The sequence below is a fragment of the Magnolia sinica genome, chromosome 8 (assembly GCF_029962835.1).
Source record: "Magnolia sinica isolate HGM2019 chromosome 8, MsV1, whole genome shotgun sequence".
NCBI classification, from domain to species: Eukaryota; Viridiplantae; Streptophyta; class Magnoliopsida; order Magnoliales; family Magnoliaceae; genus Magnolia; species Magnolia sinica.
In genome coordinates, this window is record NC_080580.1 from 26,289,339 (window position 1) to 26,309,504 (window position 20,166).

Sequence of the window (20,166 nt, forward strand, 5' to 3'; positions counted from 1 at the left end):
GGGTATATCAAAGGTTAAATTTAAGGTTGTTCGAATTAGATAAGCTCTTTCTCTTTGTAATTTCTATTTTTCATAGTGATCATCTGTCACTTTGTGCCATGTTTTTTTTCCCACAAGGTTTTTTCCACGTTAAATCATTATGTACTCCTATTACTTGGTTTGTGCGATTGGATTACTCTTATAGATCGATCTCTGTGCGCTTCCATGGTCCCCCAATAATATTCTCTTGTGATGCTATCTTTTAGAGAGAAGTTTTTATTGAGGAAATAAAATCTATTAAATTTAATAGCACATAAAAATTAGTTAATCTAACTTTTGAAGTAAAATGTATAAATTATAAATGATATTTGAAAAAATAAAACATAAGGTTAATTATTCGTTGAGAAATGTAAGGTTAATGAAATGACCCAAAACCTGGCACTTGAGTACGGAGACTCAGATCCCGTGTCTTGGAGTGTTAACATTAAAATGTCTGGGTGTATTGGCACCAACACTGACAACGCCCTGAGTGTCATTCACCTAAGTACGATGCTTTAGTTGCACAAACCAAGGTGTCTCCTAGAAATGCCGCATATGGGGAAATTCTCCCACTCGTGTACTAAGTTAAATTAAAACTCATCCAAAATGCAAAATAAATCAGAGTAGCGACCATATAATAGAGAACTCATAAATAAGTAAAGATAATCATGACATTATTAATAAAGAAATTTCCATAAGGTAAATGTAACAATCACATGGTCCCACAATAGGAAACCATAAACCCACAATAACCAAATGCACAAGTATGGAAATGAAAAGTGGAAAGTAGAAGTCTGAAAATGAGCTTGTAAGACTCGGCCACTAAAGCATAGGCTCCTCAACGACTAACTCCTCCCTCGCATTTTACCCTTGCTCTACCTGGTTGGTGCAATATATAAAATTAATGATGAGTAGCCAACTCAGTGATAAATCTCATCAAATTACACAGTTGACATATTAATCAATTATAGTTTTGAAGGAAACATATACAAAGCAGTTATGGTTTACATTGTATCTTATATAATTGCATGGATGCATGGACATGTTCTTTGCTCTAGGAATACATATCCAACTGGACCAAGAATGAATCATTCAAACAGTCAACCCATTCAATGTAAGAGAATGAGTCTTTCAAATATTCTACTCATTCAATAAAAATAATAATCGTTCGAACAGTACATTGGTCTTTCAAATAGTCAACCAAGCACCTGATAACACCCGTGTGCCATGAATGCACGGTTAATTAAACCTTTATGAGTTCAATTCACAAACATCTATTTAACAATCTTTAACAACTAGTGGCAAACTTTGATTCAACATGTAGACACCATCATAATATATATACAATTAACAAAAAGGGGTTCCTCTCAACAAAGCCAGAAAGGCAAACCAACAAGGCATGAAAATTCATAACGATGGTAAGTCTACGAACAAGTACATTTAATCCAAATGCAATGCGGCCAATAGTTCAAGGTACAATTTCATATGTGTTTTCAATATATGAATCACAAAGGGGGCAGTCTGGGTCATGAGGTTTGATCCACAATCATCTGATTACATGTAGTATTAATCCTTTTAGATTTTTCTCTCTTTAATATGGCAGTTGAACCATTACCATGTAGTCTTATATATCCTTCTGTCTTTCTTGATACGTTTCCCTCTGTCTGTTCCACTTTTAAATGCTTTTCAGCCGCTCATTTTTCTTTTAGATGTCTCTCGGCCTCTAGTTCCGCTTTTAAACACCTCTCGACTACTCGATTTACTTTTAGACACCTCTCAACCACGCTTGCTGGATTCCTCTACATATCTTTTCATTTATGTACACCTTTTGGCCACTTGTTCCACTTACGTACACCTCTCGGCCGCTTGGTCTATTGTGCGACACATCTCAGCCTCTCGGTCTTCTTTTGGACACCTCTCGGCTTCTCCCTGTCTTATTATCCTGCCACTTGTGATTCTATAAAAAGTACTCCAAACATTCATGAAGAACTTTAGTATGTTATGTCTTTACCTTGCCATAACATCTACCTTTCTAATTATGTTTCCCAAGAATGGTCAAAAATAGGGTACAACATAGTTAATAAGCATAATTATACAAATATTGACACTATCACTAAGCCAAAAATTTCAAAGGAAAGCTTGAAGGGCGTTTCTTCACCTTAGAGTCGAGATTCCTTGACTTGAGCGCTACCCCAGTGTCGAAAATTTTGGAAAATGCTCCAAACATGAATTAAAGTACAAGCTATGGTTAATGACTTGAATCCAACACTAATTAAATGTAAATCAAGAGATTAGGGTTTACCTACCTTGATTTGGACAACGCACAACTCGATTTAATGAATCGGGGCTCAGAATTTGCGCACAACCAATACCCAAATGAGGGCATGCCCAAACACAGTTTCCATGAGAGGAGGGACCACCATGAATCGACTATCAAGGCCACAAACCTTGACATGAGAAAACCTTAATGTTAGTGTGAATGCTCAAGTACACTTTCCCCTAAGCTGCCCACTAGGTGTCCGGGTCAAATTGTCTTATGGTTACATGATTCGAACGATGTATGTGTGTGTGTGTGTGTGTGTGTGTGTGTGTGTGTGTGTGTGGGCGTGCATGCGATGATAGATATAGGAATACTATATGTTCAGTTAATATGGACGATGGCATATGAAGGCCCAGATCTAAAGTCTATCCAAATCTAGTGAAACCCATAGCTAAAGCCTCCATACTCAAACCTCACGAAGGGGTTGAGAAGAGAGATTAATGATTTTTAGGTGCTTGGTTAATATGGGCAGTTACGAGTAAAGGCATATATCTGAAGTTTATCTATATCTAGTAGAACCCATAGCTAAGACCTCCATACCCGAACTTCGCGAAGGGGTTGAGAAGATAAGCTAATAATTATACTTATAACGTTTGTAATCCCTCATGCAACATGCTCATATCCCCAAACGGTTAGCCCCAAGGGGGTGTGCACTTGGTTTGCAATAGCTTGATATGGTTTTGGGTTATATCCTACCTTTCACAATATTTGCTATAATAGCTTGACTGAGTACTATTTTGGAGTGTCCATTAGTAAAAGAAAGGCCATAAAATCCATGGAATTGCCTTGAGATCAAGAAAACTAAAGAATTCTCAACTTGAGTGACTCTTGGTTTGACATGAGCCATAGATTCTGGAGAAATGCCTCGATTACAGAAAAGAAAGAGGATGGGTACCCTTTTTCCACCCGTGTTCAAAATTGTCTCTACTTTGCCAAGACATACACTTTTAAAGGAAATTCAGAGAACTTCCAATAAAATACTAAGCTTTAGATGTTTAAACTAGAAAATATAAATCGAAAATGAATGATAAAGGTAGAAAAAAAGTTTTTCGATGAGGTGCAGAAAAGAAAACGAACACAGAGTTTTCAGTTACTCATTTTAAATCACGTATTATCATACAGAAGATCCTCAAGAGAAGCAATTGTAGAGAATAATTTACTTGATGTCAAGGCAAAATCTACTGCCTCAGGTGCTCAAAGCAATGGGGTCAGAATATACATACTGGAAAATTATAGATCGAGAATATGGGATTGGCTTTGAAATTGAAATTGAATATAAGAGATCAAAGAGAAATCTAGATAATAGAAGCCTATGTCTCAATTTCTCTACCTTATATTGATTTTCTCCTCCCTCTCCTTTGGGTATCTCTCTGTCTGTATAGCTGGAAGGGTGAAACCCACTTTTCTAGGTTTTTGACGCAGGGACACATAAGGTTGGATGGTAAGATTCGATTGCTCCAAGCCTGAGCTTTGGCATCAATGCCAGTGTTGGGCAGACCGAACCACTACTGAAGAGACATAGGCAGTGCATGAAATGCAAAAAAGACCGCAACCAATAGTGTTGGCAACTGTTTTTGCGCAAAACCGATGCTGGCAGCACTGGCTTTGTGCAAAAAGCCGACACTTCGGCAAAGTCGACACTCAAGGCCTAATTTAGATTCAATTGGGACCATTGGTTGCCTTCATGTTGTGATTTTAGATGTGTGCAGTTGCTTAGATTGAGGGACACCAAAGTTAAAAGGCCAGGTGGTCATGTTTTGATTAGTAGGGTGTTTATAGTTAGAATCTGAGATTCAAAGAAATATGAATGATTTCCAACCTTAATAGCTTTAAGACACTAGGAAATTGGAAACGATCCCCCAAATAAGATTAGAGACCTCTTACCTAACCAAGGGAGATGAAATTCAGCTCCTATTCAAAGGTTCTCAGGTTGAGAAAGGTTCACACAACTCCTACGGTCTAAATGTGGGAGTTCTCCCATGCCCTTCTCTTCTCTCATCTTGATTTACCCTCTCACTTTCTTCTACATTCACTTTCTAAAAAATCCTAAAATTTGGCTAGGGTTGCACAAATGAGAGAAATATGAGTATTTATACCCTTAGAAATTTCCTCTGAATCGGTCACTTATGAGGCCTGTCGGTCGAGCCAATAGGAACTGAGAGGGACAAACGGTTTGATCGGTCAGACCGACAAAACACCATTTTTTTTTTCCAAATGGACATATTGTTGGTCAGACCGACAAAGACTTGTCTTGTCAGGCAAAAGGTCCTTACTTCACTACTTAGGGCCCTAAGGGTTGGCTTGTGCTTTCTACCAACTAATCCCTAGTTTAGGGCTCGTGTTAGGTGCATTCTAGGAAAGGGTTCCATTTTGGATAGGGAGAACGGACAGCTCGAAGTGCAAATCCTAAATCGATCATAACTTTTGATCCGGGATGAGTTACGGGATGCACGACCTATGAATTTTAACTGGAACAGGCCATCCAGGGTCAACCGACCCCATAAGCGGGTCATGTCATTCCATTTCATGAGAAAATGACTCTTTCACTATCAAAATTATAGTTTTACCACAAACTTACTATTTTTAGTAAGTTACAAGTTGGACGTATCTCTTTCATCTAAAATTTTTTGTATGCAATGTCTTCTTAAGATTTGCTTCTCATCGCACGAGGAATCATCAGGTAAAGTTATAATAGGACATACTATTTTTAGTAAATTTTACTATATTGGGTAAGTTTTAGTTTAGTTTAGTTAGGACTCTAAATTAAGGGTCTGTTTGGATTCGTGTATTGTATCATATTGTATCGTTTTAAGGGTCGGTTTTTACAATATACCGTGTTTGGATAGGAGCTAATATCCGAACGTACACATGCGCGCGAATACAATAAAATACCAAAAATTATGAAAGGCGGTAGAGTAAAAGAAGAAGCCACTGCATCGTGCAGTGCAGCATCTTTAATGCGTTGTATTTTCGCATGCAGGGACGCGGATTCGGCACTACCTCGCTGTACCGGCCTCGGCACAGTCAACGGCTCTGAGAGGTCCACCTTGATGTATGAATTTTTATCCATACCGTCCATCCATTTTTTTTCATATTATTTTAAGAGATATTTCCAAACAATAATCAGATCCAACGGTCAAGTGGACCACACCAGATGAAGCAGTAGTGATGATGATACCCACCGTCGAAACCTTCCTAGGGCCCACCGTGATGTTTATCTTCCATCCAACCTATTCATAAAGTCACATATACCATGATGCAAGGAAAACACAAATATCAGCTTGATCCAAAACTTGTGGCCCCCAAGAAGTTTCAATGATAAACATTTAATCACTACTGTGTGGTCCACTTGAGCCTTGGATCTTCTTCATTTCTATACATAAAATCTCAAATAGTATACAAAAATGTGTGGACGGTGTAGATGAAACCCATACATCACGATGGCCACCCAAGATGTGGGGCACATCGTGGGTGGAGCATATCACTAAAATACGTTGATCAAGCAATCCTACCCAGTCCTTATATGTCATTTCCAAACATTGATATGTACAAGAAATTGTATACTTGCCTGAACAATACCTCATATCCAAACATTGGTTAAAGGCATCTTGATTTGGATGTATTTTGAAAATGGTCAAACGAATACATGAACAGTAGCAGAATACAATACAATACAGCCTTAATACACGAATCCAAATAGGCCCTAAGGTTTTTCAGAATTGATGTTTCCCTTATAGTCTCTAAGCTCTTTGAGCTTAAATGTGGGTGTGCACATACGTTTGCAGGATCGCTTAAAGAACTTTGCTAGGTGACACCAGAGTACATCTAATACCTTAGTGTTAAAAGATCAAGGTATTACGGCTAAGCTACTGGCCAAAGAATTCAAACAAAAATAAGGAATCATTCACTTTAAAACTTATTCCCTGATATCAAAGATGACATCAATTCACATCTTAATAGCTATTAATTCCATCTTTAACTTATTCACCAAATGGATGTTAAAATTATCATTTTAATTGGCAAACTAAAGGAAGAAATATACACGGCTAAATCTGAATGGTTTATAGAATCAAGCTAATAGAATAAGGTGTCTAGGCTTATAAGATCCTTATATGGTATTAAACAAGCTCTTAAGCAGTGTCACCAAAAAAGTGACCGAGTTGGGATGTCAAATGAGTTTAAGTTCAATAAAGGTTAAAAATGCATTTATTCTTAAGTATCTAAAAATTCTAGTGTCTTGGTTTATTTGTGCGTAGATGAGTTTCTGATAATTATCACAAATCTAGAGGTCGTTAATGAAATAAAAAAGTTTTTATCTTCTCAATTTGATATGAAAGGCCTTGGAGAGGCCGAAATAATTTTAGAGATTAAAATCATTCAGAGTGAAACTAGTATAACATCAACCAAATCCTATTACATAAAAAAGATATTAAGAACTATATTCACTTTCAATGCAAACCTACATATACACCTTCTAACCCCAGTAATAAGTTAGAACAAAATAATGGTAACAGTATATCTAAGTTTAAAATATACTAGTATTACTTGTAGTTCAGCTTATGCTATGAATTACATTAGGCCTAATATTGCCTGTGTTGTAAATAAATAGAGTAATATTCTGGCAACTTGAGTAATGAACATTGGAGTACTATTTACAGGATCTTATGATATCTTAAAAAGACTTGGGACTTTGACCTTCATTACTAGAAATCTGCTATTGTAATTGAAGGTTGCAATGGTAATTGGAATTCGATATCAGATGATTGCAAATCTAATAGTAGTTATATTTTTACAATAGTAGGTGGAGTTGTCTCATGGAAATTAAAGAAACAAACATGCATAGCCCATTCCACTATGGTGTCATAACTGGCTGCTTTGGACCAACTGATTGGGAAGACGTAATATGGATAAAATTTTATTGATAAATATTTAAATCAAGTATCTCATATCTAGTTGAAGGGGAGAGTGGTCAAGAAGTAGACGTTGACCCCTTTTGGGTAAAACCGATACCACTAATATCCACTCACTAATATAGCTTGGCGGCTATAGAAATGACTAATAACAAATGTTATAATGAAAAATCTAGATAAATTCATCTAAAGTATACTTGTGTGAGACAACTATATATTAAAGAATTATGTAACAACTCCAGACTATATAAAATTATAGCAGGTCCATTAATCAAAATCCTAATAAGAGAGAAAGTTTGGAAAAAAAAAAGAAAAGAGTATTTGAAGAAACGTGAGCAAAAAACAAATAAAAAAATCTATAAATAAAAAAGTCAAAGACAATGTGTTTTTCTCCATTCACTTTTCAAGTAAAATTTTTTTGTCCCGTGTTGGATAAAGAGAATGTTTGTGATGGGTAGAGGTGTACACGCTCGCTTGACTCAATTCAAAAAAGCTCGATTCGACTCAGTTCGAAGCTGAGTTTGAGCCGAGTTCAAGCTAGCCCCAGCTCGACTCGACTTGAATCAAACCTAGCTCGAATCGAACTCGGATCAAACCAGTTCAGTGACTCGGTTACTTTTATATTGATGTTGTTCACCAAGTGTTTGATGAAATGACTCAATGAAGTGTGGCTGGTGGTAAAGAAGGTATAGAATCGTTTTTCATATACCCCATTTCTTAAAACATTGTTGTTCAAATTTCTTCTTTGATGTCTTCTCTCAGTTCACATCATCACATTAGCAGTGGGATGTGGGCCAAGACGGACCAGATCTCTCTCTCTCTCTCTCTCTCTCTCTCTCTCTCTCTCTCTCTCTCTCTATTCATGTGATGGGCAGTGATATGACAATGTAGCAAGGTAAGATCCATTACAAAGCTTCATATAGGTTAAGCTTGGGGCCCACGGTGATGTGTGCATGACATCTAACCCGTCCACCATGTGCACCCACTCGTGGTCTTGGACCACTAAGATCAAGCACATTAGAAGCTCAGGTGGGCTGCACTAGATGGACCAATTGGGATAGGAGCGTTCATCATTAAAAGCCATTCAGATTGCATGTTGGCCCACCATGTTTTTCATATGCCCCACTATTGTTATTTTACATACCGTGTGATTTTGAAGGTGCAGTCTAGGTGTTTGTGAAAATGCTGCACAGGCGAACTCGGCTGGATCTTGACTCGAACTAGCCCGAGCTGCTGACCAAACCAAGCCGAGCTGGCCAGTTAGGCTCAAAGACCGAGCCGAGCTGAGTTCAAGCTGAGGTCAGCTAGTGACCGAGCCGAGTCGAGCTGAGGCCAGCTCGACTCGGTTCGACTCGATGTACACCCTTAGTGATGGGGTTAGAAAGCTTTACTTAGTATAACCTTTTGATACAATGCTACATTATATTATAGCCTGGAAGTAAAATAAGCCGAAGAAAAGAAAAATAGTTAACCAAGCGCACACTGATTGCCTTGCACAAGGAAGGTGTGAACCGGGCTCTAGTAGGCTTGAGCAGACTCCTTTCTTTTAGTCTCTTAGGTTTTCACATTTTTATTTCTGGCATAAATAACCTTATTTGACCCAGGTGTGTAGATAACCTTAGGGGTCGTTTGGTACCATGGATTTGTGGGGGTTTCACATTTGTTTGGCACCATAAAGTAATTGGGGGTTTCAAATACAAGGGTTTTCAAATCCACGGTGAGAGCTTGGATTACATCTAAAATTCTTCCAAGAGTTGCATGTGTAACATGTATATCACCGGACTATTTATTCTATTGGGCACATGGCCCACTAACGATGTCCCAAAATAATTATATTATCAATTGCATTACTATAATTACTTTAATATGATGATCAGCACCGTCCAAACATTGTCCATGTAAATCAACAGTTAAAATTTGTTGGTTAGTGACTCAGACATGATTTTGTGCTTGTGGCCCATCCAAGACTTGGAATTTTATCATTTTCAGGCAAAACATATATTTCAGCGGGTTTATTACAACCATTATGTCAAACATTACATACGTTCACTAATTAGAGATATTAAAGCTGATTTAGTAGTTAAATTCAATCCCTATAAATATACCATGCATAGCAACTTTTAGATTAAAGTTGATTCCCAATCCAAGATGCCAAACACAATAGACCTAGAAGACCTGACAGGCGCCGGTACCCAATCAGATCAATAGGGGATCAGGTCCAAAAAATGAGACCTGACAGGCGCCGGTACCCAATCAGATCGATAGGGGATCAGGTCCTAAAAATGAGACCTGGTCCTAAAAAGACCTAGACCTAAAAAGGGACGCGCATCTTAAAGGACCCAACCTCAACAAGACCCGAACATGATCATTCTGTATACAGCTAGGACTCAACCCAGGCTCAAGTCGAACTAGTTAGACCATAAGTTACCATTCACCCAACGGATATCTTCCAACCCATCATGCACGTGTGACATTCAAACCGTCCAATAGATTGGCCCCACCATGAGGGCAAAAATCAGTAAATCCACACATTAAGTGGACCATACTTGAAATTTGTTATTTATTATTGAAGGCTGTACTTTATTCTCTATTGTGTTGCATGCTTGCGTGCATTCGTGTAATTTTGCTACCAGACGATCCTCATTGTGGAACCAATTGGTAAGATCAGATGTCACTTCTACATTATAGATCCCCAGTTATCTGCTGGGTGGATGGTAACTCACCGGTCCAAGTCTAATTAGTTGGTGACTTTAGACCTCAATTCCTATTAGCTAAAATGAGATAAACCCACTTCTAAGTGACAACCAAACTGGCCCTTAAACCGAAATGGCAAACTTTGAAAGATGTGCATCAAGCAAACCCATACGGTAGAAGTGCCAAAGATGTTATTTCATTTATAGATTTTACCATCAAATTAAAAAGACTGGATATAAAAGATTGAAAATCTATCAAGGTGGAGAACAATAAAAATGCTAAAAGGTCAACGGATATATATATATATATATATATATATATATGGACTTGATTTCCACATAAATTTCAAAAGCTTAACAGTCGGCGTCAAAAGGCATCTCACATAATCATAGAACAATATTTTCTATAGGCATTGAGGGATGTATCACACCCTTGGGATACGAAAAAATATTCGTCAACACAGGAAATAATAGTGCACATAATAGGTTTTCTTTTTATAGCATCGTAGACTGTGTTTATATATATATATATATATATATATATATATATATAGAGAGAGAGAGAGAGAGAGAGAGAGAGAGGTGATGAAATTATATTTAAAAATCAATTCACATTAAATATAATATATATCTAATGTGATCTTTCCATACTCTAATTGCGAATTAAATGGGTGAAATAAATGGAAATTCAAAGTTTTGCCAAATTTTCCAAATTCACAAATTTAAATGTAACTGATATTAACATTAGCAAATACTCGTAAACAACCGTAACATATTTTCTTAAAATATAAAAATATAATTTGAATTATTTTTTTTATATTTTTAATTTTTTTTCAAAAAAAGAAAAAAAAGAAAAAGAAAATTCCATAGACCTCTGCCAATTTGTAGATCAACCTTTAACATGTTCAATGTGATTTTTCTATACTCTAATTGCAATAAATGGCCAAATGGAAATTTTCTGATTTTATTTCAATTTTTCCATTGTTTCCAAATTAGGAGTTAAAATCTATAACTAAGCATGCAAAATCATGAATTTTCATCTTAATTATGCTTATTCCAAGTAATTTACACACACACACACACACACACAAAAAAGAAGAAGAAGAAGAAGAAGAACGAATCAAAATAAATAAATAATACCATTTGAAAATCAACCCACCCAAAATCCAGTCTTATGTCTAGAAGAAAAAAGGCATGCAGACCAAAAAATACACGAGGAAAAGACGAAAAACGGAAGAGAAAAGAGAGGTAAGCTAAAAGAAGCAAGGTAACTCAATCTCAAGAATAATGTGGATGGAGAAATTAGACGAGACATTAGCAAGCTTGAAGATAATTGCTCTCTGCTGCCTACCATTGACCTTTACCTCTTCCCTGCCCTCATTAACCAGGAACTTCAAATTTCAGGTGAAGAGTCTCATGCTTCAAGAAGAAGAATTAGGCTTCGAAATCTCATTAAAGCAATATTCATTCTGCACTTCAATGAGGATATCTTAAACAATAGAAATCAATCTCCTAAAAGACGCCTATCCCCAGGCCTTTGATTGTTAGCATCAATGATGGCACCCCAAACCACTATACAGGAAGGAAAATAACACAAGAGGCCAATCTTAGAAGAGTTAATCTCAGTGCAAGAGAGTTTTCAAGTAGGCCCATGTCGATTTGCCAAGCTCCTCCACTAGAGAAAAGCATACTACCTTGGGTTAGGATAGAAAGTTGTTGGAAATTCCAGGCGACCGAAATTTGTGCAAGAGAGGCTACAAGAATAGAAAGCCTAAAAATGAATAGAATTCAAGATCTTACTTCCTCTACAATATATCTCAAGATGATCCCCTTTGGAAGGAAAACTTTATCAAAAAGATGGTTATTTCTTTCCTCCAAATATGCCAAGCAAGGGATGTAAAGCAGAGTCTACTCATAAGATTGCTAATAGGATCTATAGAGTTTTGGACAAGATAGAAAATAGCCTGAGTAATAGTGGAGAGAAGATGGTAGGGATGGAGAACTTTTGATGAATCTTCTCCCAAATCCAAGAGAGTTAAGGCTACTGAAAGAAAACATGATCAATGATTTCCAAAAGAGTAAGGGAAAAAATGGAAAGAAGTATCTGAAATGATATTTATTCTTATCAACATATCTTTTGATCTTAAGCCTTTTGAGAAAGATCATCCAAGCCATGATAGAGTGCTTGGCATATTGCCCTGAAACTAGACTAATTCAATCCAAGAGAGAATCTCCCATTGGCACACAAGCTTGCACTGCCCAACTAAAAGAAATAAGGAAATTTGGATAAAGGTTCTATATGATGTCATCTTCAATAGGCATGGAGGCGATCTCCTTCATATGGGAAAATTTTTAACTAAGCTTAGAGGTTAATGGTTAAGGGGATTGCCACTCATTATTCTAAATAAACATGCATGTTCACTTTTATATGCAGCCCCATCCCTAAATTTGCTATAATATACTCACCATACTAGCCCACAAGGCTGTCATCTCCTAGCCAAGGGTCATACCAGAAGGATGCATTATTTTCCATGCTAACAAGAAATCTAATATAACATTTGGCAATGCCACGGGTAATAAGGATGCTGCATCAAGCCTAAGACACAATAAAAGTGGGCATAACATGTCATATGGAGTCATTTTTAATATACTTTTCATGAACCACTTTGATCTAGAGGCTATCTTGTAATACCCGGCCCTCCAATACTAGGGTATTGGATGCGCTCGGGTGTTGCCCGTTAAATCTCAGTCGAAATAGGCAATCGCACAATCTTGCATGCATGTATGCTCAAAGACCTAGGGATCGTGAGTTGAAACTTAAACCTAGAAGCCATAACCCGATCAATTGGACTTCATAACCTAATTGATCGAACTGTACTAACTGTCAATGGAACCCGGATCTTAGAATCTCTAGTCCATTGGACTTTGTTAGGTGACTAGATAAGAATCTGTGCTTTTGTGCACTAAGCGCATGTCCAATTGAGAGATAAGACAATAGAGAGCATGGGCTGGAACCCTAGGGCTGTGGATTAGCGAAAAGCCCCATTTACAAGTGAAAAAATATTCTATCAATTCGACGTATAACCTTGTCAGTCTGACCGACTGTGTTAGCCTGGAAACCTCATAAAACCATGTTCTGTCGGTTCCTGGCGGTCCAACCAATAGCCCTTGTTGGTCCAACCAGCAATCCTTGAATTTAATATACTTGCAAACCAACGACTTTCTAATTCGGGCTATAAAAGCTCATTTCATCCTTTTCCTTCATTTTTAAGACTTGGGGAGGAGTTGAGAGAGAGAGAGGAACGTGAGAATGAGAGGGCGATTGAGAGTGAGGGAGAGCGGGCCATCATGCATGCGCGCCGCATGCCCTTAGTTAGTGCATGCATGCCGCATATGCTCTATTCAGTGCACACATGCGGGGTTTCTAAAGCATGATTTGCCTGTAGTAGCTGCCTAGCTGCACCATGAGTCGTGCGATGATGTGACAATGTTAGGTCGTCCGTGTGGGCCTGGTTTTGGGGCCAAATCACCCAGTTGACTTGACTCCGTAACTAAGTGGTAGAAATTTCCTAATATGCCTTTGATTTGACTTAGATTAAATGGTTTAACACTACATCAGGATTTTAACCATAGGATGTCAACTTTTTCCCAAATCTTCAGCGATAGGTGCCACCGCAGTTGAATTGCGCCTGACCCAGAGAGATCGAGACCTAGGAATCCCAACAATATGAGGTAAAGATCTACCTTCAAGCTTTTCCCAACATTCTAGTTGGGTAATTGCCTAGTGCATACGTTGTATTGTTGCCTTGTCTTTTATATAACGTGCATTAGATTGTTGTCATGCTTAGAATCATGAATATATATTTTGAATTGTGTTTATGTGCTTAGGATCATAAATACATTGTTTGAATTACCCTTTTATATGAACTATTCATGTGATCTAACTTGTCACTTCTATGAACTATTTATGTGGGTTTTAACTCTCACTTTCATGAATTACATGTGGTTTTAGCTTGCATTTTTACAAACTGTCTATGTGGATTTGGTTTCCATTTTTACGGATTTATAAAAGCATACTTTGGACCAATGGCCCAGTTTTACCATTTAATGAATTTCATTTTTGACATTTGTGCCCCTCGTGGCTTTTCTCGGGAAGAACCCTTTATTTTGTCATTCTATTGGACTCTTCGGCCTAAGTCGCCTTTCAGGTTGAACCCTTTTGATGTCTATTCCAAATTAGACTTTCAATAGAAAGATATTTAAATATAGTTTATTGTTATCAGTTTGGAAGGGCCACTAATCGGAAGGTTTTTTTATAGATCAGGATTGCTTGTAGATTAGGCATGCTTGTTGTGTATGATTGGACTGGTCACGGTTAGGTTAATTGCGCAACCAGCTAGTACGCGGATTCTACCCGGTGGCTAACCAGTATGTGTTGTCCTTTTGTGTGGATTTTACCGGGTGACTGGTCACTTTGTGCCTTCATTTTGTGTGGATTTAATTTACCAGGTAGCTGGTTAGTATGGGTATACCTCTGTGTATTTTACCAGCTTGCCAGTTTACCATGCATGTCCTATTGCAAAGATTTTACCATGTGGCTAGTCACTTTGGGTCGTTCTTTTGCTTGGATTTTATCAGTTGGTTAGTTTGCTCAGGGCCAGTCCTCATGCCAGCTGGAAGTGCCCTTCTTGTATTCCTGTGTTTAGATAATATTTAATTCATGGATAATTGTTGTGTTGTTGTGTCTTATTAATGTTCAAGAATGACTTTTATGATTTGTTGTGATCTTTATACTTGTCAATTCTGCCTCTTCATTATGCTTGGCTCATGTGTGTACTGTATGGGTGATAATTCTGCTTCTATGTAAACCTTACTTGGCTATAATATTGTGCATATAATCTTGTGGGCATTTCTTTGCTATGTTGTCATCTTATGCCTTCTATTTGACTTATACAGGTGTTAGGAGTAGGGCAGAGTATTGGCACTTCGTAGTGCCTAGCGTCGAGTGGAGAGTTGTTGAGCCTTTTCTCTTTGATAGTCCTGCATTGTTACATTTTAGTTTATTGTGGTTGTATGGCCCCTAGTTGAGGGAATTTGGATTTACATGTTTTGGATATTTGCTTGACACTCTTTAGTTCACTAACTTAAGGAGTATTGGAAATGGTAAGAAGTATAAGAATTTTTATTTTTCAAAAAAAGTTGACTTTGCCCGTCTTTGTGATACCCACTGTGTTATAAACACAACTCTAATTTGACTCAGATTATTGGTTGTGGGGGAACCGCTACTTCGACTACGCAAGCATGTGGGAAACACCCTCACGTGTGTTACTATTTAGTTCACACACCCAAAATCGGGATCCGAGCCTTCGTACTCGGGTGCCGAATTCTGGGCGTGACATATCTTCCTTACAAATGATTTTTCACAATTATTTTACAAAGCAAGCTTTGCAATGATTTGATGAGGAAAGATCCCAAGACCCCTATTACTCTTGGGCTCACAAATTTTATCCTAGCAAATGGAATAAACCTTAGAACTTCTCCAAAGAAAAATCTTCATTCTACTTTGCAGAATATCAAAATAGCCATTGGAAAGGAGAAAAGCATGAGACCAAAAGATGAGAAAAGTAGCTAGAGTTGATTTGATTAACTCTAGGCTGCTAGCAAAGGAAAGAAGATTTTCTTTCTACCCTCACAGCTTCACATTGAGATTATCAAACAAGGGTTGACAAGCAATGCGGAGCCTGGATGAAAATAAGGGAATGCCAAGATAGTTAAAGGGCAACTGACCTTCCTCCGTATCGAGGATGGATTTGATTGTCTCCTTGGACTGGCAAGAGCCAGAAAAATTGATAACACTCTTTCAAAGATTGATTCCAAGGCCTAAACGAGTACTAAAATTGGAGAAAAATGAATCAAGGTTCATCGTCCATTTTTGTGTCCACACTTGTAAAGATCATAAGATCATTCATGAATAGGAAATACGAAATGGTAATTAGACCTGACGAAAATGAGAAAGTAATTAAACCATTAACACATCTAGTTAAAAAGGCTGGAAAACAAACCCATAGCCATGGTAAAAAGAAAGGGAAAATTGTGATCTTCCTGCCAAAGGCCACGACTACTTCTAAAGAGGACAGAGACTTTGCCATTTACAATGAATGAAAAGAAAATAGTAGAGATACAAGCTTTGATCCAATTTATCCATTTATCTAAAAAATTAAGAACACATAAGCTAGTAAGAAGGAAAATCCCATCGAAAGCCTTTTTGAGGTCTACTTTTACACACATTTTAGGAGAACCTGAATTGAGATGCATTCCACATATGAGGTCATGACTTAAAAAGAATACCATTAGAGATATTTCCACCATGAATAAAGTCAGATTGAATTTCAACATCTAGGGTTAGGGTTTTATGTTCTCCACAAAAAAAAAGAGATTATACACATCTAAGGTTAAAGAGACAGCAGCCGTAGCTGTCCACCTTGACCAAGCCCTCTGCTTCGTCTTGGCCCTCTCATTTTTACGATTTTCTCCCATTTCTAGGGTTAGGGTTAGGGTTTTTCTTTCGAATTTCATCAAAGTAAGAGAGAGAGGTAGAGATGGCGGTGAAGGCCAAGGCATCGAAAATGGACAAGAAAGAATTGTACAATGTGAAGCTTTGCCAGCTCTTGGATCAGTACAGTCAGGTACTGATCATCGCATCCGACAATGTGGGGTCCAATCAGCTCTAGAACATCAGAAAGGGTTTACGTGGTGATTCAATCGTTTTGATGGGGAAGAACATGATGATGAAGCGGTCCATCAAGTTACATTCCGATAAGACCGGTGATGAAGGACAATTAACCACTTACTCTAAAAGCTCGAACTATTAGAGTATGGCGAATTAATCCCCTTATCTCATAGCCCAGGCCCCACATCGCATGGGTTTAGGACCTCATCCAAACCCCCTTCGTGGGCCCCAAATCACATGGGCCGCCCACCCCGAGTGTGTCCCCGCATCCCACGGGCTACCCCACTCAAGCCTGGTGTGAAATGCGCATTAATTACCCCCGGTGAGGAATCTCAAACACGAGACCTCCTCCGGACCTCCTCCGTAGGCCGCACCCACCCCGAGTGTGCCCCTGCATCCCACAAGCGACCCCACTCGAGCCCGATGTGAAAATGCCCCTGCATTAACCGGGAATGAGGCCTATCTTAATCTCCTACCGTTGCTCGTGGGCAACATGGGGCTGATTTTCACAAAGGGTGATTTGAAGGAAGTAAGCGAAGAGGTTGCTAAATACAAGGTTGGAGCTCCTGCCCGTGTTTGGACTTGTTGCTCCCATCGATGTCATTGTTCCACCTGGCAACACAGGGTTGGACCCATCTCAGACTTCGTTCTTCCAGGTGCTCAACATCCCTACCAAAATTAACAAGGGTACTGTTGAAATCATCACCCCTGTGGAGTTGATCAGAAAGGGGGAAAAGGTGGGATCTTCTGAGGCTGCCTTGCTTGCGAAGCTTGGCATTAGGCCTTTCTCGTATGGCCTTGTCATCTTGTTTGTGTATGACGATGGCTCTGTTTTTAGCTCGGAAGTGCTGGACCTCACAGAGGACGATCTGATAGAGAAATTTGCGGCTGGTGTTGTCTCTGGCCATATCTTACCCAACTCTGGCATCCGCCCCCCACATGTTTGCAAATGCCTACAAGAATGCTCTCGCCATTGCACTGGCGACCGAGTATTCATTCCCGCAGGCAGAGAAAGTGAAGGAATATTTGAAGGATCCAAGCAAGTTTGCTGTTGCTGCGCCAGTTTCTGCTAGAGAAGCTGCTGCTCCAACTGCAGCTTGTGCCACAGAAGAAGAGAAGAAAGAAGAGCCTGCAGAGGAATCAGATGACGATATGGGCTTTAGTCTCTTTGACTAAGAGGCTTGTTAGATCTTGAGGTTGCAATGCTTGACTTCTATTTTAATACATTTTAGTTCACTTCCGGTTTCTATTAGTTTTTATGGGTTGGATTGCAATTTCATTATTAGTTATATTTTGCTTAACATGTGCTTTTTTCTAAGCGGATAGGTTGTTGAGTGTGCTAAATCTTTGAATACTCTGAATAGAAGAATGTTCTTTTTTAGTTTTTTTTTTTTTAAAAGTCAGATTGAATTTGGCTAAATTCCAGGCATATAATATCTTTCATTCTATTCACCAAGATTAGAAATATAATCATGTAAATCCCATACGAGAGAGAGAGAGAGAGAGAGAGAGAGAGAGAGAGAGAGAGAGAGAGAGAGAGAGAGAGAGAGAGAGAGAGAGCCTCAGATTGTTGGGAGATAAGACTTCCTCAAATTTAGGAATCAGCATAATAAAAGTAGCATTAAGCTGTTTAAGAATTTTTGAAGATTTGGAAAAAAAAAAAAAAATACTGAGGACAACCCTAGAAGCATCCTCCCCCACTATAGGCCAACAGACCATAAAAAATGGCATCGAAACCATGAGGTCGGGGCCTTATTAGGGTTGGCATATTTGACCGCATTCTCAATTTCAATTACTGTAATCAACTGCAAAGGTTTTAACTGTCATCAACTGAAAGCCGATGGACGTTTTCAATAAAGCTCAGACCAATCTGACAACTATGACTCTCATTATAGGTGAGAATATTCTTAAATGATCTTAGAACTGCGCCATCCCTATCTTTAATTTCCTAGTTTTTATAAGAAGCTTGTCTATCTTTAATCAGGAATAAAAGAATTTAGAGTTCATATTCCTAAAATTTATTCTAGAATCCCTATCCCAAAAAGCCGGCTTTTTCTCCTAATTTGGATTCACCGCAAGAATGGATTATAAATGGAATATTTGACACTGGAATTTTGTTAGTTTTTTTTTTTTCCAAGTTTCGAGTTTTTCAAAGTTACCCCACAATACATTGTCAGTATCCATGTGTCAACACATCAATATATCGCATTGTATATCACCTTGTATCCGATGTATTGTCGATATAATGCGACATATCCCAATAATATCAGTGACACCAAAAAATTCCAGCTAATTCATGGGGGTTTCATATTGGAAAGGTGGAATATGGATATCGCAAACAAAGTCGTGAAGATGCCCATGTACTAGCCTTTTGAAAAACGAAATTATTAAAAGCTACTTTTCTGAGAAAAAGAATGTAATCAGAACAATAAATTTCTACTGCTACTTTTCGTGATATGAACAGCAGAAAACACCATATTCGTGGAAAGGAAATGAATTCCCCGAGAATAAATCCCAAGTTTTAGACGATTGATTTCTTTAAAATAGTGGTGCTTGGCTAACATGCTCAAGGAATTCCACCTCCACAATAAAGTGAAGATGAAATCGTTGCTTAATAACTTCTTGCGGGAGGCAACAGTGAACACTTCAAATCAGATTTGTAAAGACAATGAAAAACTTTAAACGTGCTTTTTATACTTTCATAGAGCAATGCTTCTCTCAAATGTCTACATCGGGAGATAAAAGTTTCATAGTCTAAAATCATCTCTTTTAGCCTCTTTCTTCATTTGCATTTAGGGAGGAAAAGAAAAAGGCAGATTCTAGCACTTATACTCACCCTTTCTGTGTCCATTTTCTTGTCTTGGGTTTGAGCCCACATAGCTCAATGGTAGATAGGGGCGTTCCAACATTGAAGTCTCAAATTCGACTCTGACTTACCTATCATTTTTTAAAAAAAAAGGAAAAATAAAACACATTATTGTTGTGTTCAGGAATAGTTTCTATAGCCTTAGAATCAATCATAAGATAACAAGTTCAAAAACAAGCAAATGAAAACAACTTCAAAAATAAGCTTAGATGAGTTCAATGAACTGATCACCACACCCATGTGCTTTTTTCACCACAGACATGTTGGGGTTTTATATGACACGTCCAGATGCACTGCAAGGGCCACTTGCTAGTTTGTACAGAGTAAATAAAAAGCTTCCCACCTAAAAATACTCTTTCATAAAGAAGGCGTACTCCAAACAACTTACAAATAGATGATAAAGTTCAAGATGAATATTGTCAAGGATCAATGGTCCCATACAACCAAATTATTTAAGGACAGCCCTAACATTTACAAAGATATATGTTCCATTAAGAAATTCACAGAGTTCATTACTACTAATATAAACAGATTATTTAAGGAAAATCCTAACTCATGCATTCACTATTATAAACTAGGTGATGATAAAACTGGTAGAGATCATGCAGTATCCATTTCTTCATTTGCCC

At 38.0% G+C, this 20,166-nt stretch overlaps 1 protein-coding gene and 1 pseudogene across 1 annotated transcript in view; one reads left to right on the plus strand and one right to left on the minus strand.

The window, feature by feature from the left end:
* Window positions 1-16,341: 16,341 nt before the first annotated feature.
* Window positions 16,342-18,054, plus strand: LOC131253122 (large ribosomal subunit protein uL10-like; annotated as a pseudogene).
* A 1,724-nt stretch (window positions 18,055-19,778) lies between these two features.
* LOC131253124 (protein IN2-1 homolog B-like) overlaps window positions 19,779-20,166 on the minus strand; it is a 94,271-nt gene continuing 93,883 nt past the window's right edge. Inside the window, exon 11 of the transcript XR_009174933.1 lies at window positions 19,779-20,070. The gene's annotated coding sequence lies outside the window, so the exon portion shown is untranslated. The remainder of the gene's footprint in view (window positions 20,071-20,166) is intronic.